General features: G+C 37.4%; 1 protein-coding gene across 2 annotated transcripts in view; it reads left to right on the top strand.

Annotated features, from left to right (window-relative positions):
* The first annotated feature begins 17912 nt into the window (after positions 1–17912).
* ZNF148 (zinc finger protein 148) overlaps positions 17913–24960 on the top strand; it is a 151827-nt gene continuing 144779 nt past the window's right edge. Inside the window, exon 1 of one of the 2 annotated variants that reach the window (XM_074214701.1) lies at positions 17913–18091. The gene's annotated coding sequence lies outside the window, so the exon portion shown is untranslated. The remainder of the gene's footprint in view (positions 18092–24960) is intronic. The other variant, XM_074214699.1, reaches the window with a different exon arrangement.

Genomic DNA, 24960 nt, shown 5'->3' with positions numbered 1-24960 from the left:
TGACTCCCATGTGAGCACTTGCCTTGGGTGAGTTCTCCATAAAATAGTTTTTTGGGAAAGAGTATGTCTGGCATTCTAACATGTCCAGCCCATCATAGCTGCACTCTCTGTAGTACTGTGGAAATGCTAGGCAATTTAGCTCAAGAAAGGACCTCAGTATCTGATATCTTCTCCTGCCAGATAATGTTCAGAATATTCCAAAGACAATTTAAATAGAAGTGATTCAGTTTCTTGACATGGCGCTGGTAGACTGTTCAGCTTTCACAGGCATATAGCAATGAGATCATCCCAACAGCTGTGTAGAACTTCAGTTTGGTAATCAATCTAATTAATACCTCTTCTGTTCCCACACTTTCTTTCCAAGCCTCCCAAATACTGAGCTAGCTCTGGCAATGTGAGTGTCAACCTCATTGTCAATGTGTACTTTCTTGGAAAAGACACTGCCAAGGTAAGTGAACTTGTCCACAGTACGCAAAACTCCTCCATTTGCTGAAATCAATGGTTCCACAGATAGAAGGTGTGTTGCTGGCTGATGGAGCACCTGGGTTTTCTTGGTGATAACTGTTAGACCAAAATGTGCACAAGCAGCAGAGAATCGATCCATACTTTGTTCCATCTCAGCTTCAGAGGTTGCATTGAGTGCACAGTCATCTGCAAACAGAAGATCATGCACCAACATTCTCTCTACTGTGGTCTTGACTTGTAGTCCTTTCAAGTTGAAGAATTTGCCATCAGTGCCATATTCATCCTCATTGAAGATGTTTGATAACATTGCTGAAAACATCATGCTAAAAAGTATGAGAGCAAGGACACATCCTTGTTTCATTCCATTGGTTATGGGTAAATCTCTAGAGCATCATTGAGGAATGACTGGGAAAGACCAATAAAATAGATACTTCCTTCTTAGATTAGAGAGGGGCATGGTCACATTGAGTTGGGGGTGTCATGCATTTAAATTTCACCAGTAAGTGCAGATTTGTCTCCAATCAAAGGAATACCATAGCAGGAGAACCTGGAATTCTTTGGCTCCAAAGTAGTAAACTATTTGAATAACAAAGTTTTCATTGACCTATTTTCTTGTTCTTTAATTATTTTTTTCAGTTGTCTGACTCCATTTGGGTTTTTTTTGGGCAAAGATACTAGAATGGTTTGTCATTTCCTTCTCCAGATCATTTTATGGGAGAGGAAAGTGAGACAATAGAGTTAAGTGAATTGCTCAGGGATAGCTAGTTAAGTGTTGGAGACCAGATTTGAAGTCAAGACAAGTCTTCCTGACTCCAGGTCTCCAGTACTTTATCTACTGGGCCACCTAGCTGCCCCTAACTCTAACTTTAGCTTAGTCACTTAATTTTTCTGGTTCTCAGTGTCTACAACTGTAAATGAATAGATTGATCTAGGTGACTAATCTTTTTCTTCTAGAGTTGGGCCTCCTAGATCACCTTAGTCCAGAGTAAAGAAAGGAATGGAGGTCCTTTTACCTCTCTCCTCTTGAAACCTCACTAGGTAAATAATAGTGAACTTCTTTTTTTTAAATTTTTGCAAGGTAATGGGGTTAAGTGATCACACAGCTAGGTAATTATGAAGAGTCTGAGTCTGGATTTGAACTCAGGTCCTTCTGACTCCAGGGCTGATGCTGTATCCACTGTGCCACCTACCTGCCCTCAATAATGAACTCTTGATTCTCAGCCCAGGGCTTTTTGCCTCATACCTCATAGGTTCCCCAAGAGCTGGGGCCTCCAAAAACTTAGATTTGCCAATTCTGAGACTCACTCCTAATTTCTATATAGGCTGTGATGCTATCACTCAGCCCTGCAAAACAAAATGTGTGGAAAGGGCAGGGACTAGATAATGTGATTATTTTTTCCATGTTCAAGAAAGACCATTGGAGTTAGTGGAAATTAATAAACTTTTCAAAAGAACTACAAACTTTTACAAACATAAAAAATAATGTTTCAAATCATTTATAATGAGAGAAATGTAAAATTTCACCTCACAACCAGAAAATTAATAAAGATGACAAGGTGAAAATAGTTAATTTTGGGCAGGAGTGTATTAAAAGAAGATAAATTAGTATTCAGTCGGTAAGGATATGAATTGTTTCAATCATCCTGGAAAACATTTTGGAAAAAATGTCCTTCTCTTTGACAAATAGTATGTAATGTTAGGTGAACAGAATAATGGAGGTCTAAGTCAGAAAGTTCCCTGAAATATCAAAATATTACCATTGGAATGTTTTATGGTATCAAAGAACTGTTATCAAAGTTCATAATCATTGATGGGGAATGAAGAATGGTTAAACAAATTGTGATACATTCATGTAAGGAATGATCATACCATAAGGAATGAGAAAAATAAAAAATTCAGAGAATATTGTAAAGACACTGAAACTTATTCAAAGTGAAGTAGGACTCTGAAAACAATATTTACAATGACAACAATGTCAATGAAAAAAACAATAGCATGAAATTGAGTGTTGTGCAATTCTAAGCTTAGTCTTCCCTTCCCTAAAGTGTTAAGAAAATGCATTCCTCTCCCTTAATTACAAAGGTAGGGTATTACAAGTGTGGAATGTTAACATTGTGGTTCTTTGTGGTTTTCTTTTTTCATTTATTTATTTAGTTTTTTTGCAAGGGAATAGGGTTAAGTGACTTACCCAAGGTCATACAGCTAGGTAATTATTAAGTGTCTGAGGCTGAATTTGAGCTTGGGTCCTTCTGACTCCAGGGCTGGTACACTACCTACTGCACCACCTAGCTTCCCCCTTTGTCATTTTCAAAGAGGACCCAGACTTTAAGGAGGTGATACTATGATATGCAGTAACTTATATGGTAACCTGTGAACTTTCTGTAATAACATGAACTTTGCAATAACCTGTGAATTAAAATATAAGCCTTTCTTACCCTCCTGAGTCAGAGAGCTGGTAAGTTTTTCACCCCAAATGTCATCAGCTTCAGTCTCAAACTCATCCTTTTTAGTCAGAACAGGACCTTATAAGCTTTCAAAGAACTGGAAGATTAAAACTTTTAAGTGAGGGAGGGCTGCACAAAGTCACCACTCACTTTCTCCTCCAGAGTCATCTGGGTACAGTGGCCAGATCCGGAGCAGGATGACTAGAGGTGGCCCTAGATGCAGTAGGAGAATTTGGCCTTTTTTAAGCTAAAATCTTTAACAGGTCTCAATTTGACTGAGGCAATGACCATTTAGTGATTAGGCTAGGTAAAAAAGAAAAAAAAAGATGAGATAAAGAATGGTCTCTTTTGCATAGTCAAAAAAAAAAATCAATTTGATAGGGAAAGTCCCCCAGGGTTTCTGGCCAAAACAGAAACTATATTGTCACAGTTACAACTCTGTGTGTGTGTGTGTGTGTGTGTGTGTGTGTGTGTGTGTGTCTGTGTGTGTGTGTGTCTGTGTGTGTGTGTGTGTGTGTTGATTGACATCTATGAAATATCTTTTTTTTTCCTTTTTAAATATTTGTCACAAGTACAATTTGTTGCATGGGAAGAAGTAGGCAATATATTTACAATTTAATGTGATATAAAAACAAAAGTTATTAATAAAATAAAATAAAAAGACCACTAAATTTATAGTAAGAGAACCTGGGTTTGAATCCTGAATCTGCCACTTACTCTAATAATGCGTAAATTGCTCAATCTTTCAGGTCCTCAGTGTCTACATCTGGATTGGACTAGATGACCTTTAAGTTTCTTTCTAGTTCTAAATCTATGATCCTGTGTACATTATGTTTCTGGTCTGGCTCAGTGAATCGTTGGTAGTTTTAGGTAGTATCCTTCATTTTCTTGTTGCCAAAGAAGGCAGAAGATGGAATTTGGGGAATGGAAGGAGGAAGATGGAGGGGAGAGAAGGGAGAACATGAGAGTTGTGTTCAATTATTCGAAAAACTGACAAATGAAAGAAGAATTATATTTGTTCTGCTTGGCTCTAAAAGACAGAGCTAGGAATAATGGAAACTGAAAAAATATAGATTCAGGTTTGACACACAAAATAAAATCTTTTTAATATTTAGATCTGTCCAAAATTGGGGATGGGCTGTCTTAGAAGGTCATAGGTTCTTTTTCATCAGAGGCCTTTAAGCAAAGGCTGGATGACCACGAGCTTGGTTTTGTCGTTGAGGGCATTCCTGTTTCAGAAATCAGTGTTAGATGACCTTTGAAGTGTTTTCCAGTTATTAGATTTTTTTGATCCTATGATTTAGGATCATAGGGGAGAAAAAAATTCTGCATAACTGTATGAAAATACAATTATGGTTTGAATCTATAATCAAAGTTCTATGCCATATATGTACATATATACATGGCTATGATATATATCTATATCTATATACATATATTGATAAACTTATATATAAAAACTTTTTTTGAACCCACAGTTTAAACTGACAAGTTGGATCTTCAGGGCATGAGGACTCTATCTTCCTTAAGAATCTAGAGATACACTTGAAGGTACTGGGGTTGTTTTTTTCTAATTTTCTATCTCAGGAGTCCTACCAGTTTTCTTCCCCCATGATTATCAATTAATATCAATTAGCCAGATTAATTAGCCTTTAGAAATTAATATTCTGCTGTGGCACATCTGGTACAAAACATTTTCACCAAGAGTTTGTGACATGCTTTTCTAAGTAAACATACAGAGTTCAGAGAAAGGTAGATTCAAGCTTAGGGAATACATGTAGGAGTGATTCAAAGCTCCTGGTTTCTAGAGGTACTCCCAGTTTCATGAGGTACTCCTGAAGTCTTCTTAGGAAAGATGCACCATTTCTGCAGAATTATTTAAAGAATTTTAAAGAGATCTTTTTTTTTTTTTTTCCCATCCTAGTATCTCAAGGTACTGCCACCTGGATGCTACCAGGGCATCCATGAAAAGTTTTAATCTTCCAGTCTCTTCAAAGCTTACAAGGTTCTGTTCTGACCAAAAAAGGGGAGTTTGAGACTGAAGCTGATGGCATTTGGGGTGAAAAACCAGCTCTGATTCAGGAGGGTAAGAAAGGCTTATATTTAATTCACAGATTACTGTGAAGTTTATATGTTATTACAGAAAGTTCATAAGTTCATAGATGAATCTTCTCCTGTCCCAAATTAATGTGACTAAAAGTCTAAGTAGTTTAGGAGCTTGGGAAATGGAGATCCCACAGAATAGAGGATGCTCTCCATAGTATAGAAAAGCCTCAAAAGATTACAACATTTTCTCTGTGCCCTACTTCAAGGTCACATCCACAAGTGATTTTTTTCCCTCCTCAATGACCTTGATAGAAGGCATCTACTCTAAGTTTCCATATTTTAATCTCCTAGGTTCTGAACTAACTTTTGGTTTTATACAAGCCTTCTATGACCTGACAAGTTCCTCACCCAATTTTCCTGGGAATTTCACTACAATTATCCAGTAGCTTCTAAGGACTTCTTAGAGTTACTCTAAAGTCTCAGCTTGATAATTTTTCCCTCTGGTTAAAGTATTAGAATACCAGGGGAATGGTGGTGGTGGGGGGTATGACTATGACTCAACAATGTCTTGTTTCAGGTGTAGTTTATAAATTGGTTTTAAAGATAATTCCAAAAAAAGAAATTTGAAAAGTTTTTTTTTTAACAATAGCTTCATTAGAATAAATGTCTCTTTTCTTTTCTTTTCTTTTGCAAGGCAACGGAGTTAAGGTCATACATCTAGGCAATTTTTAAGTGTCTGAGGTCACCTTTGAACTCAGGTCTTCCTGACTCCAGGGCTGGTGCTCTAGCCACTGCACTACCTTAGCTGCTCTAAATGCCTATTTTCCAAGGTGAATATTTTTTTTAAATAGAAAGATAGTACTTATTTGAATAATTAGGTTCTGTTTTGTTTGTTTTAAAAAATCTATCCTCTTTACTTCACTATAACATGGCAATGACCTAATGACCTTTAAGATCTATGGTAATAATCTGAACTATAGAAACTCTGACAAAATGAAAAGGGATTGAGCTTGGGTCCAAGAACTGACTTCTGTTATTTGAAGTCTACTAACTAAATTTAAAGAACTTCATTCACAAATAGTTGCCCCAATAAATGATAAATTTTGGGAGAATATAATATCTGATAAATAGCAAACTGAATTGCAGAATTACAGAGCTGGAAAGACCTAAATGGCAATTTAATACAGCTCATACCTGAAAAACAATGCCTTTTCTCTACTTATTGATTATCCAAACTTAACTTGAAGATCTCCAATGAAGGGGGTATCCATTGCTCTTTGAGGCAGTTAAGCAAATTAATTCCCACATTGGCCTTGATGTCCTACTTTGTCCTACTTTGGATAACTGATTCAAATTTTTCATTCTTCCTTCCTTCCTTCCTTCCTTCCTTCCTTCCTTCCTTCCTTCCTTCCTTCCTTTCATTCTTCTACATGGGATGACTTTCTGGGAGGGAAGGGGAATGATTTTATTTAGAGATGAAGGCATTGTAAAAACAAAAGTTAACAAAAACATTCATGACCAAAGGAAAGAGAGAATTACAGTTGATAAAAATGACTATAATCACTATATAAGTGATTATAAAACATTTTGAATGAATTTTATACTGATAAAACTAATGGTATTAAAATTAGAAAGGAAACAGTTAATTCATAAAAAATCTTTTCAACAAATTTCTCTGGCAAAGATCTTATATATCCAAGGAACTAGATATTCTATAGGGTATAGAACTATAAGGAACTGATTAAATTGTGAAGGAATAGAAGTTCTTCCCCAACAGATTGATGATGATATTTATCCTTCATTCTTGAAGAAGACCATGACATTGGGGGAGGTGATGCCATGACAAGCACTTGAACTGTATTTGAGTGAGGGGGTGCTGTGCTATGTTACCAGCTTCACTTTCTTCTCCCATCTGGGTCCAATGGCCAGATTTGAATCAGGAGGATGGGGATAGTTCTGAATGGGAGGAAATAAGGGTTAAGTGACTTGCCAAGGTCACACAACTAGTATAGCACCTTCCATCTAAGACATTGAGGAAAAAAAATAACTTGCAGAGGTGACCTTGAAGCAGAACACAGAAAAAATCTTTTGAGACTTTTCTGTGCTGTGGAGGGCATATTCTCCATTCTGACATATACTATATGAATAAGTAGTTCTCAAAGGAAGAAATCAGACCTAAAAACAAACAAGAAAGGAAATACTCCAACATTAAAAATTAGAGAAATACAAATTAAAGCAGCTTTGAGATTCCACATGATCCTCATCAGATTTGAAAGGCTAGCAACAGCAACAACAACAAAGAATAGTCACAAATGCTCTAGGGAAAATAGGCACATTCACACACTCTTGGTGGTACTGTGAATTGGTACAGTCATCTTGGAAGACAATTTGGAACCATGTCCCCAAAGTTAGGCTCATACTCCAACGAACCCAAAAGGAGGAAAATGATCCATATGTCCCAAAAATATATTTGTAGCAGTTCTTTTTTTTTTTGTAGTGACGAACCATAGAATTGAAAGCTATGCTCATTCAATGAGGAATAGCTAAATAAATTATGATATATAAATGTAATGGAATATTTTCATTCCATGAGAAGAGATGTAGACAATTTCAGAGGAAACTAAGGAGACCTCTGTGATCTAATGCAGAGCAAAGTGAGCAGAACTGAGAGAAAAAATTGAGCAATACCAAAGTTATAAAGGAAAACAACTCTGTGATCAATTGGATAAAAAAATCACTGATTCCAGAGGCCAGAAGATGAAGCACAATCCTCTCTCCTCCAGCCTCCACTAGAAGGGTGATGTTCTTAGGATATATGTTATATACATGTGTGTGTATATAGTGATATAAACTGATAGCTAATCATATATCCATTTCAATATTTCAATCATCTGTAATCATATTAAGTCATTGATGTAGATTACAACCTTTAAACACTTTATCATTCTACATCTTTTTTTTTTTTAGGTTTTTGCAAGGCAAATGGGGTTAAGTGGCTTGCCCAAGGCCACACAGCTAGGTAATTATTAAGTGTCTGAGACCAGATTTGAACCCAGGTACTCCTGAATCCAGGGCCAGTGCTTTATCCACTGTGCCACCTAGCCGCCCCATTCTACATCATTCTTAAGCATTTTTTTCATGTAAACCTTCCACAGAAGGATCAGTCAATATGCTGGAGACTTTCTCTTAGGTCTCTTTCCATGGTTCAATGCAATGCACAGATTGTTCATCTATTTTATTTTATTTATTCATCTATATATTTGATCTTACTATATGACAGGTTCACTTTTCTCAGAGGGGGAATATGCATCTTTTTGATAATAATAAGCTAAACCCTATTTAAATTCTTTTATTACTTACATTTTTTATTTCTAGAACACTGATATTCTCTGATTCATAGCCATATAGCAACACTGGAAGAATTTTGATGTTTAAAAGATTTTAAAAGATTTTGTTTCAGGCATCTGTAAAAATGGAGGAACTGTACTAGATCTCTTAGATTCTTTATAGATTTATACCAATGATATTATGATTTTATTAAATTTGGGGTCACTTATTGATCCAAGCATTCTGGAGAACAATTTGGAATTATGTTCAAAGGGCAATCAAACATACCCTTTGCTCCAGCAATACCACTACTAGGTCTGTATCCCACAGAGATCATAAAAAAAAAAGGAAAAGGACCTACATGTATAAAAATATTTAAAGTAGATCTTTCTGTGGTGGGAAAGGCTTGGAAATTGAGGGAATGCCTGTTAAGTTGAGAATGACTGAACAAGTTGTTGTAAATGAAATGATGAGCAGGCAGATTTCAGAAAAACCTAGAAAGACTTGAACTGATGCTGAGTGAAGTGAGCAGAACCAGAAAAAAATTATATATAGTAACAGCAGCACTTTGTGATGATCAATTATGATAGAATTAGTTCTTCTAAGCAGAACAATGATCAATGATAATTCCAAAAGACTCATGATGGAAAATGTGATCTACACCCAGAGAAACTATGGAGTATGAATACAGATGGAAGCATTCTATTTGCACTTTTTTTTTCTTTCTCATGTTTTTTTCTTTTGTTCTTTCTTCCTTCATTGCATGATTAATGTGGAAATATGTCTAACAAGATAATACATGATTAACTTATATCAGATTAATTGCCATCTTAAGGAAGATATAGGAAGAGAGGGAAAGAAAAATTTGAAACTCAAAATCTGATAAAAAAATTAATGTTGAAAATTATCTTTACATGTAATTGGAAACAATCAAATGTTACTTTAAAAAAGAAATTTGTAGTCAGTGAATGCACAGCACCATTTCCTCATTGCAATCCAACCCCAGGTTGAGGTCAGAAAGATCTACATTTAAATTTGGTTTACTAGTTATGTTGTCCTGGGCAGAAATACTCTGTGGGTCTCCCTTTCCTTGCCTCCTGTAAAATGGAGATAATAAAAGCATCTATCTTTCAGGTTTGTTGTGAGGCTAGGACCTGTCACATAGTATGTGATATATATACATACATATATATTTATAAATTCTTATTTCTTTCTTCTTTTACCACTTGTTTATTTAAAGCATATAAGGACTGAAAACTTTAACCTTGGCAGGATTGTAGGAATTAGCACCAGTTAGAATAACTATTGGTCGGAGTAAGAAGAAACTTAAGTGATTATTTGTAACACTTTTAGAACAGAATGGAACAGAGCTGTGATGTGATCCCAGAGATGGCCAATTGAGAAAGAGAGGTATGAACAAGAATAAAGGAAAAGAATGAGATACAATTTGAATTTAATAACAGAGACAGTGCCTCTTTAATAGATGAATACTTTAGAAGCAAAATTTTCAAACAATTAAAACCTTCAAATATAAGGAAATACAGGGCATTCCAAAAGTCCAAGTACAGCTTTAAGCTTTATTAGATTAAAAATCAAATTATATAGCCCAGATATTGTCCCTTATTTTACAAATGAGACACTTAGGCTACCAGACGTTATAGTTTGACCTGGGACTCAAACCCAGTGACAAGTCAAATCAAAATTTTTACTAAGCTTGCATGTTAAGGACTGGATGAAGATTGGTGAGTAGAAAATCTTAGTTCCTTTGTGTTAGTTCAAGGTCTTCAATAGCAGAGAAGGAAGAAAATTTCTATGATTTACCTTGTATATCTGGGGAGGTACTTGGAGTCTGTACTCCCTTGCTTTTTTCCTCCTCTTATTTCTACCCTTTTCCTTCTATCTTTCCTTATTTTTTTTTTTTTTGGCAAGGCAATGGGGTTAAGTGGCTTGCCCAAGGTCACAGCCAGGTAAATATCAGGTATGTGTTTAGATTTGAACTCAGATCCTCCTGACTCTGTTTTTAGTTTTTCTGATTCCCTTCCTCTTTCTTTCTGTAGCTACTTGTTTTACATTCCTCTTTTCATTCCTTCTACTTTTCCCTTCTTCTTATTCTCCTCCCTCTCATCCTTCCTCTCTTCCCCCTTCAATTTCCTTTTCTTCTCCCTTCCTATTCTATGTCTGCCTCTTTTCCTTATGATTCTCAGATCCTTCATGATTTCTTCCTCTTCCTTATTAGAGTCTGATCAGCTGTCACAACATGTTCTAGTGGGCTCACAGAGAGGGGACCATCCACAGCTATAGTTGAGAGGATTGTATAGTTACAGTGCATCTCATCTGAACTCTAAGTCAATGTCAGAGGCAAAAGAGCTGTCCACCAGGTAAGTGCTGACAGATCTTGTTGAGGTCATAAAAATTATGGTTCATAGGTGCAGAAGATGAGAAAGGGAACACTTGACTATGGCCACATGAGTCAAAATCAGATACATCTGTCATCCTTTGCAACTTCCGGTCTCCTCCCCAACTCACCTTGCTAATTAACCCCTTGCAAAAGGTCTAAGACAGTAGTAGGGAGTAAAGAACACTGATGTCTTGCACTAAACATAAACACACACACACAGACTCACTGAATTTGAGTCCCAGTTCAACCCATAATATCTGTGAGCCTAAGTTTCACATTTGTAAAATAAGGAAAAATGTCTGGGCTATATAAAAATAAATTATTTCACCACAACTTGCAAAACACATAAACATTATCTATTCCTATGGTAGCTATCCATAGTTGTTATATTGTGCTATCTTATTCAATTAAGAATAGTGTTAAAATAAATGCTAAAATTCATGTGGTCAACTAGAGGAAGAAAAACAAAACACACAGAAAAAAACAAAAAACACAAACACCCTTAACAAATCTGATAAACACTATATAAAAATTATCTCTTATGTATCTCTTTCCCTTAATGCTAATTCCTCATGCCCAAAATTACTAATTTATAAATATGCTTAACAAAATATGTATGTTAAATGCTAACCTGACTGTGCCCTATTGAGGGGAGGTGGGTAGAAAGGAAGGGTGGAGGGAAATTTTGTAACTTGGAAATATGCATGTACAAATGGATGAAAATAAAAAAAAATAAATTAAAAAAATAAAATAAAATTTATGTGGTCATAGTGCATGTTTTCTAGAACAGTTGCTGTTACCATAGATAGCACTAAATCTTATATTGGCACAGTAACACTCTTTCCCTGTTAAGTCATTCCTAGGTCTCCTATATTATTTCTACCTCTGGTAATAGTATGTCACTGGAATGCCTTCACTATGTAATTGTATAGTATAAGGGAATTATGCTTAAATGTTTGCTCTTCCTATGGAAACATCACAGTTGACATTATCTATGATTTAAGTGCTTAAAGTAATTTTTCCTGACATTTAACCAGCTTAGCCCCTATCATATTAATTTTATGAAAAAAATATTTATCAAATACACACCAAACATTTCAATTTTTTTCTTGTATATCTGAACATAATTCAACTTTTTCTTGGTAGCTTAGGATAGTCATTAGTAACCATATGTAGTTGGCATAGAGTAGGAGTTCTTAATTTTTTTGCATGTGATAGATTGACCCTCTCTCAGATTGTTTTTGAATGCATAAAACAAATACATAATATTATGAAGGAAATCAATTATGTTACAACATGGTTATTGAAATATTTTTAAAAACCTACATGTCATTGGAGTTCAGCTTAAGGATATGAAGCTGAATGACAACACATACCAGAAGTATTTTCTTTTTCAATGGTGTTGTCTGTCTCTTTGAGTATCAGTGGGGCATAGAGGATAGAGTACTGAAACTGGAAACAGGAAAACCAAGGTTCAAATCCTACCTCAGATACTTACAAGCTGTGATTCTGGGTAAATTATTAACTTTTCTGAATCTCAATTTTCTCATCTGTGAACAGCACCTGGGTTGTTGAGAGGAACAAATGAGATAATGGACTGAAAGTTTTTATAAATCTTAAAGTGCTTAAATTGCAATTATTTTACTTGTCAACAGAAGTCAAAACATTATCTACTGTATTATCGGTACTAATAGTAGTCTATGGCAGTCTACAATTCAACTTTTAGCTATCCTTTATTATCATTTGTATTGTTTCTTTATAGAATAGGAAGGATTTCCCATATCACTTCTAAGATTTGTTCAGGTCTTTATGCTAAGTGTTGCTTAATTCATTTTGGGAGACAATGATGCTACTATAGCTGTACTCAATAACCATTTCTTTCTTTTTAAAAAAAATTATTTATTTTTAGGGGTGGCTAGGTGGTGCAGTGGATAAAGCACCGGCCCTGGAGTCAGAAGTACCTGGGTTCAAATCTGGTCTCAGACACTTAATAATTACCTAGCTGTGTGGCCTTGGGCAAGCCACTTAATCCCATTTGCCTTGCAAAATCCTAAAAAAAAATTATTTATTTTGAATTTTACAATTTCCCCCCCCTAATCTTGCTTCCCGCCCCCCACCCCCTACAGAAGGCAGTTTGTTAGTCTTTACATTATTTCCATGGTATACATTGATCTAAGTTGAATGCGATGAGAGAGAAATCATATCCTTAAGGGAAAAAAATAAAGTATAAGAGACAGCAAAATTGCATAAGATAATGTTTATTTTTTTCCTAAATTGAAGGTGATAGTCTTTGGTCTTTATTCAAACTCCACAATTCTTTCTCTGTATACAGATGGTATTCTCCATCGCAGATAGCCCAAAATTGTGCCTGATTGTTGCACTGATGGAATGAGCAGGTCCTTTAAGGCTGATCATCATCACAATGTTGCTGTTAGGGTGTACAATTCAACAACCATTTTTTTTTTTTTTTAGGTTTTTGCAAGTCTTGCCCAAGGCCATATAGCTAGGTAATTATTAAGTGCCTGAGGCCGCTTTGAACTCTGGTACTCCAGACTCCAGGGCCAGTGCTCTATTCACTGCACCGCCTAACCGCCCCCTCAATAACCATTTCTTTCGAATTTCTGTAATGTTTGACTTCTTTTTTTTTTTTAAAGATTTTATTTATTTTGAGTTTTACAATTTTTCTCCCAATCTTACTTCCCTTCCTCACCCCCCCACAGAAAGAAATTTGTCAGTCTTACATTGTTTCCATGTTGTACATTGATCCAAATTGAGTGTGATGAGAGAGAAATCATATCCTTAAGGAAGAAACAAAGTATGAGAGATAAATGTTTGACTTTCAAAAGAATTTCAGCACAAACATTAAAAATTCTATCTTTAACATTATATTATATTCTTTATATTAATATATTTTTTTCTGCATAGTCAGTTTTTTGTGAGATTTTCTTGTGAGATTTCTTTTGAAGTAATGTTTTGCTTTGGGAATCCTTTAATCTTATTTTGCATATGTCTCTTTACTAATCTTGGTTTTACTACTCATGCCCTTATTATCTCTTATTGATTTTTTGTAAATCTTGTGGGCTCAAGTCTTTTTACTCTAGTATATACTTCAATGTTAATTTTCCTAACGTACATCTCTGATCATATCATTCCATAACTTAAAAACTTTATATAGTTTCCCATTGCCAAATATAGTCCAAATTCCTCTGCCTGGTATCAGCGATCCTGGTCCTCCACAGTCCAGCACTTCCCTAAGCTCCTCCAACCATGTTAACCTCATGATTTTTACTTCCTATCCCCACATTCACTTTCATAGTTTGCTATTCCTTATGCCTGGAATTCCCTTCCCCTCATCTTAGCCTGGTAAATCTATCCTTAAAAGTCATCTTTCTAATCTTTTTATTCAAAAGTGATCCCTCTTTCATTTGACATCTTAGAACTGTGTACATTCTTACATATTTATTATCCTAGTCTAATTTGTATCATATTTACCTATGTACATCTAGATTGTCACAGAGGCATAGAATTGTAGAGTTAGAGAAGACTTGAAAAGTCATCAAGTTAAAAATCTCTGCCAAAAACATGAATCACATCTTTACCAACCTTGATAAATGAGTGTCTAACTACCATCTGAAGATTTGCACTTTTACTGCAATCAGCACCCTTCTTACTCCATTTTTCACTCTCACCCACTTTGAGAACCTAATTGTTTGGAAGTTTTTCCTTAATGTTGAGCTTTAATTTACCTTCCTTTAACTTCTACTCACTAGATTTAATTCTATTTTCTGGAGCCAAGTCTAAAGAGTCTAAATCTTTTTCCACATAAAGAATACTCAAATACTTGAAGACAGTTATATTTTGTTTTTAAAGCCTTCTCTTCTCTAGACTAAACATCTCCAGGCTAAGCTCCTGGAGGGCAGGAACTGTGCTTTATTCATTTTGTATCTCCTTTTGTCAGTTCCAGCACATTCTGCACTAAGAAATGTTTGTTCAGTAAATAATTTAAATAACAGCCTGATCCATAGGCAAATTCAATAAACATTAGCAGGAATAAAGGTGGTTAAAAAACCAAAATTATTCTTGACACTAACCTGTATCCTTAGGAAGAGCTGGTTGTACAATTGTCTAGCAGCTAGCTGGTATCTTTTTTTTCTTTTTTAGCTAGCTGGTATCCTTAAAGTAGGCTATAATGCCATTGACATTCCCTGAAAATAGAAAAAGGTGATACAATTAGATAAATGAAAGAAGAAAAAAATGTCCCCCTTCGTTTATTCCTTAAGAATATGCATATTAAAAAGCAGTAGGTAAATGTGAGATTTTTAAAAAAGCTTTGGGTGGTGACATTTTCCAGTTATTAATGATTTTATTCTATGGGAACATGCAGCATCAGTACATGCAAAAATAATCATTCTGCTTGATTCAACAACACCTGCTAAGAAATTGGCAAGCATTAACAAAACAGACCAGTTTCATCCGGAGTGTCAAATTGTTCAGGGGATAAAAATGTATCCAGCAAGAACAGCTCTGATAAAAAGTCACAAAACTTTTTTGTAGCTTCCTGGTTAGCTGATTTAAAACAATAAATAACCAAACAACAAGCAAAATGATCTAGTTAGCTTTCCAACCACATGCTCTACTTTGAAATGTAAAGTCACATGTCAGGAAGGATACATAGCTATATCAACTGCATTGACTCCTAAAACTCTTTGATTTTTCACTTAGTAGTGGGCCAGAGAGAAAACCCCATCTTGATTTTCCCTTATGAGAATGAGCTATATAAAATTCTAGCTTCATGAATTGTACCAGAGCTTTTTAATTGACTCAGAACATGTGAAGAATTCAACCAAGTTGTCCTCATTGATAAATTACTATTGTACTGATCCATCAAACTATCATATGTTCACTTTTTCTGAATATGCAGACTTTTGAGTTTAGTGTAAGCTTTTTAAGCTTCTATTATTTTTTCCAGAGAATCATTGGGAATCCAAGTAAGGATTCCATGACATACTTATTTTTTTTGCTTATACAGTGCTCCACTGTGCTAACTTAGCTTGTCACAATACATGTAATGACTACCTTGCCATAATATAGTGTATATTTGTGACACACACACATACACACAAATGGTTGCTAGCTGGCATAGAGTGCCAAATAGGCCCATAGTCAGGAAGACTCTGCTTCCTGAATTCAAGTCTGATCTCAGAACTTACTAGGTATGTGACTCTGGGTAAGTCACGTAACCCTGTTTGCCTCAGCTTCCTCATTTGTAAAATGAGCTGGACAAGGAAATGGCAAACCACTGTGGTATCTTTGCTCAGAAAACCTCAAATGGGTCATGAAGAGTTAGACATGAACATGTTAATAGAGAATTATATCATATACATATATGTATATGTTTTTCTAATTACATGTTTTGAAAGTTTTTCAACATTTATCTCTGTTGCATATTCATAAGTTATGCAATTTTATAACACCTTTCCTTCCCATTCCCCCTCTCCTCAGCAGTGGACAGTCTAGTAAAAGGGCTACATGTTCATTTGTGTTTAATATGTTTACATATTAGTAGTCATTTTGTCTATGAGGAATTAGGACTAAGGGTAAAGAAAGAAAATCATGGGATAAGAAGAAAAAACAAAGTTTTAAAAAAATGATCATAATATCTATTCAGATTCTGAGTTATTTTTTGTTTTGTTTTGTTTTCCTTTGAATGTGGCTGATGTTATCTAGACCATGCTTATTATTCTAGAAGTGATTCTACTACTAGGACTTCTTCTCAAGACTCTCATTAAAAGGAAAAAGAGAACCTATAGACAGATATTTTATTTGCAATATCAAAAGATTGAAAACAACTTGTAAGTTCAATAATTTAAGAGTGGTTCATTTATGGTTTGTCAATGTAAAGAAACAGTCAAATAGTGGATATTAGTGGTAGAATTGGGAAGTTCAAGTACTGACTGACACATGCTAGCTATTTGATCAGGTAAGTCACCTAACCTAAAGAACTCAGGCAACTTTTATCCTAGGTTAAAAATGGATGAGTTGTACATTTGCACTGATAACTTTTTTTTTTAAACACAGGGAATTCCCTAAACAAATGAAACATAGATCCTCTCTTCCTTCCCTCTCCTCCAAATGTAACATATCATGGTGTTACAATATTTTTTAAAAAAGCAAAAAAATATGAAAAGATGTATTAGAAGAGAAGCTGAGACCAGTAAGTAGAGTCAGAATCGAATATATGTTGACAACTATTTACATTTTTAAAAGAACAAAAAACCAAAAAGAGATAGCAAAGCTTCAAACTTTGGGAGGGCAGAGAACAAAAATATTTTTTGCTTGTTAATTCTTGTCTACATGTCTGGAGTTATTTGAGCATTACTAAAAGCTAAAGATTTCAAATGTATTTTTTTTGTTGTTGATGGTTATTACATCTGTAATAATTTTTTTTTTTTAGTTTTTTGCAAGGCAATAGGGTTCCGTGGCTTGCCCAAGGCCACACAGCTGGGTCATTATTAAGTGTCTGAGGCTGGATTTGAACTCAGGTGGTGCTCTATCCACTGTGCCACCTAACTGCCCCATCTGCAATATTTTTTTTTAGAAAAAAAAACAGCAAAAAAAAAATAAGAAGACAATGGGGCCCGTTTTCTGTAGTGTTTATCTAACATTCCTGGCCCTGTACCGCAGTGTGCTGCCTCACCAGTGGCCTCCGCTGCTTTGCACTGTGCCAGCCTCGCCGACGCTAGCGCTGGGCACAAAATGCTGTGCGTGCGGATCAAGGCTTTGAGGCGGGCAGAAGCGGGGCGCCCCCGGTGCCACCTGGCCCTCGGCCGGGGCCGCCCTGCGCCAGCCCGCCCGCTGGCCCCGTTCCGTGCGGCCGCCTCTCCCCGCACGACTGCGCGGGGCCCGGGGCACGCGGGCGGGCCTCGGCCCTCCGGGGCGGCGCGAGGTCCCGCTGGTGACGCGCCGCTCCCCGCCGCCGGGCCGGCGCTCCCGCACGCGCGCCTGCGCACTCGTGCCCGGCCCGGGCAGCCTGCGCCGCGCTCAGCGCGCGGGGGGGGGGGGGGGGGGAGGGGAAGGTTCGCTGCCGGAGCAGGGAGGGCGGAGGGAGGACGTGGAGCGCTTCCCGTGCGGGCTTTCCCACAATGCACCTGGGCGGCGGCGGCGGCGGCGGCGCTCTAGCCGGGGCATGTCTGCGTCTCGACTGCTCTGGGAGGAGGAAGAGAAGGAGGAAGAGGAGGAGGAGGAGGAGGAGGGGGAGGAAGAGGAGAAAGGCGCAGGGGTGGGAGCTATTGCCGAAGCCGCCACCGCCAAAGTTTCTCCCCCCTCCCCCCCTTCCCCTCCTCTCACGGCCCCTAGAATGGCCGGGACCGCTGCCGCCCCCGGTTGGTGACCGCGCTGCTCGCCGCCCGCGGTAAAGAGCACGGCCTGGCGGGCCGGGCCTGGGCTCCGGGCGGGAGGGGGAGAGCGCGCGGCGCGGGGGGAGGGGGCGCGGGGAGCGCGCGGCGCGGGGGGGCGCGGGCGGCGCGGGCGGTAACGGCCGGGGGGAGGGGCGCAGCTGCGGGAGCGCCGGGGGAGGGCTGCGGGGGGAGCGGGGGGAGGAAGCGGCGAGGGGAAGCCCGCGCGGGCGGGCGGCGGGCGGGCGGGGAAGGGGCGCCGGGGCCGCGGGGGCGGGCGGCGGGAGGCGGCCCCGCGGGGGCTGTCAGCGGGGCCGCCGCCTGGAAGGGGCCGGGACCCCCGCGCGACTGAGGATGCGGGAGGGCACAGGGTGGCACCGGCGCGGTGTCAGCGCCAGTGACGGATGCACAGAGGGGCGGCCGGACGGAAGACGCGCAGGGTATCCCGCAGGAATGGGGCGCAAGTGATGCTCGGGGTGGGAAGATGCGTGCCAAGGGGGCCGGGTTGAGGGAGCCGCGGAGACCTGTGTGCCAGGCGAGGGTGGTGGGAAAGTGCAGCCCAGTGAGCGTGAAGGCCCGAGAGTGCCGCAAACTCCCGACCTCTTTATTTTGTCACTCTTCATCTAATGAACTGGACCGAGCCTGTGTGTTGGGCTCATTCTGGGGACGAGTCTTGGACCTTTAATTTGGTCTAGCCATTTCCATTGAGACCTATGCAGACCTGAACCTTTATGCTAGTCCTGGATTGAAGGCAACAGGCTACAATTTTGACGTGCAACTTTTAAGTAACGTATCAATAAACTGATTCTGCAAAATGACAAAATAGAACAAACTTTATTGGATGCGTTTGTCCACTATCTACCATATTGCCAATTTGATGCAAGAGAATCCGTGCCGTATTAACAGATTAAAGTGATGATAGACGAAAGGTAGACAAAAGCGCAATGTGCAAATGATACATTTAAGTTCCAGATTCTGGTTTGGAGGGCCCGGAGTGGGATGGGTTAGTTGAAAAGACTAGCTTCATAAAATTTTAGAAGTGGAATACTATTTTAAGGAATCATCTAGTCCAACTTCCTGTTTTTGCCAGTGAGGAAACTGAAGTCTCAGGTATGTTCACATGATGATGGGAAGGAATCCTTGAGATCCAATGGAAGTATTAGAGGAAGAGAAAAGGTATCTGATATAAAGGAATGTCAGTACTTACTCAAATTTCCTCTGTTATTCTACTTCAGAAGATGTTCTGTGAAGAAAAACGTATTGGATTTGCATCGATTCAGAATATCTCCTAAATTTAGTACTTGCTCTTCGTTAAACTGTAGTCTGAGTGTCTTTTGGGCACACAGGACACTCAGGAAGAAATACTAGAGTCTTTCCATAACAGAAATTAGACTGACTTTATCTGAGTTAGATCACTAATAGTTATTCTGGAATAGATGTCCAAGGAGGAACCCTGTTCTATAGCCATAAATAGCCATATAGTCATATTCCTTACAATTTGGAAATTCAGCCTGTTGGATTAAAAAGGTGAGCTAAATCTCTTTGCTTAACTGCTTTCAAAGGGAAGAGGATGACTTGTTGTAGGTGGTAGGGTGTCTTGGAAAGGTTATGAGCAGAGTGAAGAAGGGGAGAATTGAATATATGAAGTTTGAGGTTGAGTAGATGAAAGGAATTCCTCAAAGGTCAGGATGTTTTTGAAGAGGAAGAATCATTGGAAGTGGAACCTGGAAGATATATACCTAGGGACAGTGGGAAAACAGTGGTAAGGAATATGAGGGATAGTAAAGGGAAAAGTTGCTGGGTGGGTCTCTGAGGGATTAAAAACTGGATTAAGGGATGGAATAGGAGTCTCAGTATTCATCATTCTAGTCCTTTCTAGGACTACTTTATGAAATTGTGAGCTTTAGACCCTGGGGGAGGTGTGATGATGACTACTTGATAAATAAATAAATGCCTTGGGGGTCAGACTGACTATTTGGTCTCTAAGATTTCTTTATTTCCAAGTCATGTGAGCCAGAGATTTGTGGAAGTCTTAAAAAAAATGTAAATTGTAGCATAAAGGATTCAAGTTTCAGATTAATGAAGCTGCTGAATGGTGAGTTTTAGAACTTGAAAGTAGTTAGATTTACAGAATGATGTTCTTAGGGAATCCTGGAATTGTGTGTATGTGTTGGAGGGGAAGTATCTGGAATAGCAACTACTAAATATCCTTTTCAGTATGGTAGGTAGGTCTTCTGTTCTAAAAGGGGGCATTGCAGAATGGAAGTGGTAGCCAATTTGTAGAGGGGAGGATAAAATTATATAAAGGTGAATAACAATAGTTAATGGATCTGAGGGCATTTGAATATAAGTAATTGGAGGATTTTAATTATAGTCAGTGACAGTTGAAGTTTATGAGGAAAAAAAGTTTTATTTATTAGATGAAATTCAGACTCAAGTGATTTATCCATAGGAGCAGGGATCCTAGTATCCTAACTCCCAAGTATCTAATTTTTTCCCATTATATCACATTGCTTCAATAGGACAGTTGAGAGGAGATAATAGATAGTTGTAAAGGAAGTTTTTTGAGATATTCAAATGAATTGTACCTATGTATAATTTCTACAAGAATATGTAAAAGGCAATTTGGGCCATATTAACACATTTATGTAGTACTTTTAAATTTTAAAGAGTATTTTATTTTCTTCATGTGAACCTTATGAAATAGGAAGTGTAAATATTAATATCCCTTTTATATTTTATCCCCTTTTTGGTAACTGAGGAGATGAATTCAGGTTAAATGATTTGTCCTAGTCATAAGACTAGAAAGGGTTGGAACTGCGATCTTGATCTCCTGCTTCTAAGTTCAGTGGTGTTTCCATTAAATAGTGCTCTCTGGAACCAGGGTAATATATATTGATAAGGTTCATCTTTTTTTTTTTTTTTGAGGATTTTTGCAAGGCAAATGGGCTTAAGTGGCTTGCCCAAGGCTACACAGCTAGGTAATCATTAAAGTGTCTGAGGTCAGATTTGAACTCAGGTACTCCTGACTCCAGTGCCGGTGCTCTATCAGCTGCGCCACCTAGCTGCCTCCACCACCTAGCTGCCCTGATAAGGTTCATCTTAAGATTTCTTTCCTTAACAAACAGCTCCTGACTAAAGTCAACTCTTTATAATCTTTTCCTAATTTTTGATTACCTTTACACTTACATATAGTATAAACATAACACAGTAATACAACTTTATATTTTCCAAGAATTGTTCTAACGATTGTTTCATGTCCATCTCGTTTCCCCAACTAGATTTTCATGTCTTCAAGGATATCGTATTCTGGGAACTACAAGGGACTTGTATATTCTTTTCTTTCATATCCATTTTACTATCAGTACAGTGCTATCTACAAAATAATGATATAAAATGTTTGTTGAATTCCATGTTGAATAGCTAGCATTAAATTTTTTTTTTTTTTTTTTTTTTACAGTGGGGTTTAGTGGCTTGCCCAAGGCCACACAGCTAGGTAATTATTAAGTGCCTGAGGCCAAATTTGAACTCAGGTCCTCCTGACTCCAGGGCTGTGCTCTATCCACTGTGCCACCTAGCTGCCCCTAAATATTTCTTTAAAGTTTGTAAAGTATTTTACAAATATTACCTCATTTGATCCTCACAACTCCTGAAGGCAGCTACAATTATTATTGTTCAGTAGAGAGAACTTGGCTGACAGAGGCTAAGTATTTTACTCAGGATCACACAGCTATTGTCTGAGGCTGGATTTGAACTCTGTTTTCCTAATTCCAGGTCCAGTGCTCATATTCACTGATGCCTAGACCTTACATATGAAAATAATGTGTTACTATTGAGGAAAATGGTGGAACATTCCAAGATAGAGGGAGAAAAGGGTTGTGTAGTAGGAAGGTTTATATTTTTGGAAAACAGTATTCAGTTCGATTAAATTCCAAAGCCCTTTATTGAGTGCCTACTCCATGCCAAGCAGGCACTTTGGTCCTAGTATGCAAAGACAAAAATGAAAGTGCTGAAGGTAGTTTTGGCAAGGAGAGGAGAGAAAGAAATACTCTTTCAGGAGATAAAATATGGAAGAGATTTGAGAGGACAGGCTACATTAGATTTTAGGTGAAAATGAAAAGGTAGAGTGAGTGAAAATGAGACTTTTGGAGAGGGTTTACTTCAAACCTAATTCTTTTTGCTTTGGAGTTAGTCTGACCTGTAATAGAACTTGGTTTTAGTCTTTGGTTCCTCCACTCTAAAACTGTTTGTAAGCTGGTTGGTCCAAGGATTTGATTCAGTTTATGAAATGCCTGCTATTATATACTACAGAGGATAAGAAAAGTGTATAGGACATAATTCATTGCTCTTTTCAGGGAAAATAAAACAAATTAAACCAGTAATGTGAAGTGTCAGTATTGTAAGATTAAAAAAAAACACAATACCTTATTTGAAGTTACAAATGTGTGCTATTGTCACCCTGTAGAGTAATAAAGTTATTTCAAGGTGAAGTTGTTTTTTAACCTTGCATTGGTGAAAATGGTTTTTAGAATCTCTCTTTTGAAATTACTTTCAGAGCCATCTGCACAATTTTTGGAATATCCTCTGTGGTCCTTTGAACATGTTTTTAATTTTTGTGTAGAGCTAATTCATTCAGGATGAAGCTTAATGAATAAGGTGGGTGATCAAGCTGGATAATACTGTTTTTAGTTAAAACTTGTGACTTTAAGATAGTGAGAGTTATGTGTGGAAATAATGGGGGAGTTTATAGTTGGGTCTTAATGTTGTTCCAATAAAGCTTTTTTTTTTTTTTTTTTTTAAGTCTACCCAGGTGTAGATCATCCTACTCCACAGGTGAATACTTTGAAGGACAGCAGTTCCCTAGATATATGTATTCTGATTTACTAAAATGCCATATTATAGTCATGTTCCATTTGAGGAAATGCATAATTACCCAGAATGAGAGAAATCACAGATGTCATAGAAATGTAGAGAAGGGAGAAACCATTATGACCTAAAATCATTGGGAAAACTTAATGGATTTAGGCTAGCTTTTGAAGAGATTTTTGAAGATCCAGGAAGGAAACAGTATGGAATCAAACTGTTCTAAATGAATGAAAGCACTTTCATATAATTTTGGGAAATCACTGGTCAGACATTAAGAATTGGGTTTGAGGAATCAAGGTAGGGTATATGAAAATTGACTGTAAGCAATAAGTGAAAGAAATCTGAGATGGAATAAGCAGTGAAATATGTGATAGAGGAATGGAGGAGAATGGAAAAGGTATTATTGAAATGATAAAGGGGATTATGGTAGTTTTCTACTGTGAACTCTGAGACAGGGATGTTTTGGAGAAAAAGAAGAGGATTCTCTGAATAGAATTTCCTGGAGGGGCTGTCTGGAGGAAGAAGAGGAGAGTATATGAATGTTAAGGGAAGACTGGAAAGATTAATGGAGATAATTTATCAAAATTCTGTCTTTTAGTAATCAGTTCACATGACTGCCCTTTCCATGATGGCTTTGCAAAACCATGCTTACTTCTGATTTTATATAGTAACTTATGCTATTAACAATCATAACCAGGAGTTAACCAAAATAATATCTGGGAATTTGTTAGAGGGAGTAGAAAAATCAGAATAATAGTGGGGGGGGGGGAACTGAAATCAGATTAAATTCTTTTAGGTAGCTTCAAGATATTATAGGGGAGATAATTTTATCTCAGGCATAGTAACTTGCATTCAATAAATACTTGTTAATATACCTAAAATATAATGTAATATGGTTATATGAAATTATATATACATATATGTGTATGTGTGTGTGAGATGAATTCAGCATTTATTCCTTTTTTTTTAGCCTTTATTCAATAAATATTTATTGAGCACTTCCTGATTATAAGGCACTCTGACAAAGCAGTGTTCATATATTGAACTGTACCACATATAATCAAATCTTTACAATACTACACATATCTTCAAAGTAGTACAGATTAATTGCTCTGGGAATGCTGAGAAGTGAGGCATGGTTTTCATGTTGAGTTGATCAGGAAAGACATCATTGGAAAGATGGCATTTGAACTATACCTTGAAAGCTAGGCTGGGAAGGGCCAAGAGAATACCTGGAAAGAATAATGTGTATTTGGGGAAGAGGAAGGTATAATTGAGATTGCCTGGAAAACAGTTTATGTGGGGAAGTAGTATGATATTTTTGGCAGATTATGGAGAGGTTCCCAAATTGCAAAGAAGTCTGATTTTTAATCAGTAGCTAATGGGGAGCCATTAATTTTTTGATGACATGATCATAGTGATACATTAGGAAGTTAGAAATTATATATTGGGAAATGAGTAATCATAGAATGTAAAAATTAGAAGAAACTCTAGAAATTTGATTTAATTCCCCCTTTTTTGGGCAGATGAAACTGAGGTGCAGAGAGATTAAATAACTAGCCTACAGTCATATAACTAGTAAATGTAGAATTTGATCTCATATGCTGACTTCAGATTCAATACTCTTTGCACTATGTGACACTGGGAATGGAATTATAATAGTTAATAAAATATTTGTTATGGAGATATCATTATAGGAATTTGTTATAAGAATCTTAGAATTGGATAGGAAAGATTCAAAAGGAGCTGTTTTATGACAATATCTGGCAATTAAGATTTAAGGTAGGGGACAAAGATGTCAGATAATTTCAGACTTTCTTTCAAAGGAGAGAGAAAATAGCATATATAACCAGGATGAATTTTTTTGTTATTAAATATTGAATTGCAAGCAAAGGTGAGGCATTCATGTGTAGATGTCCAATGAAAGTAGTTTGGATTAGAGGGATTTGTGGAAGCTTTGACATCACTAAAGGAGAGACAATAGAGCTATAAGAGTGGTCAGAGGGAATAAATGATTAAG

This window comes from Macrotis lagotis, chromosome 1 (assembly GCF_037893015.1).
Source record: "Macrotis lagotis isolate mMagLag1 chromosome 1, bilby.v1.9.chrom.fasta, whole genome shotgun sequence".
Classification (NCBI taxonomy): domain Eukaryota; kingdom Metazoa; phylum Chordata; class Mammalia; order Peramelemorphia; family Peramelidae; genus Macrotis; species Macrotis lagotis.
This window is presented reverse-complemented; position numbering and strand designations above follow the sequence as displayed.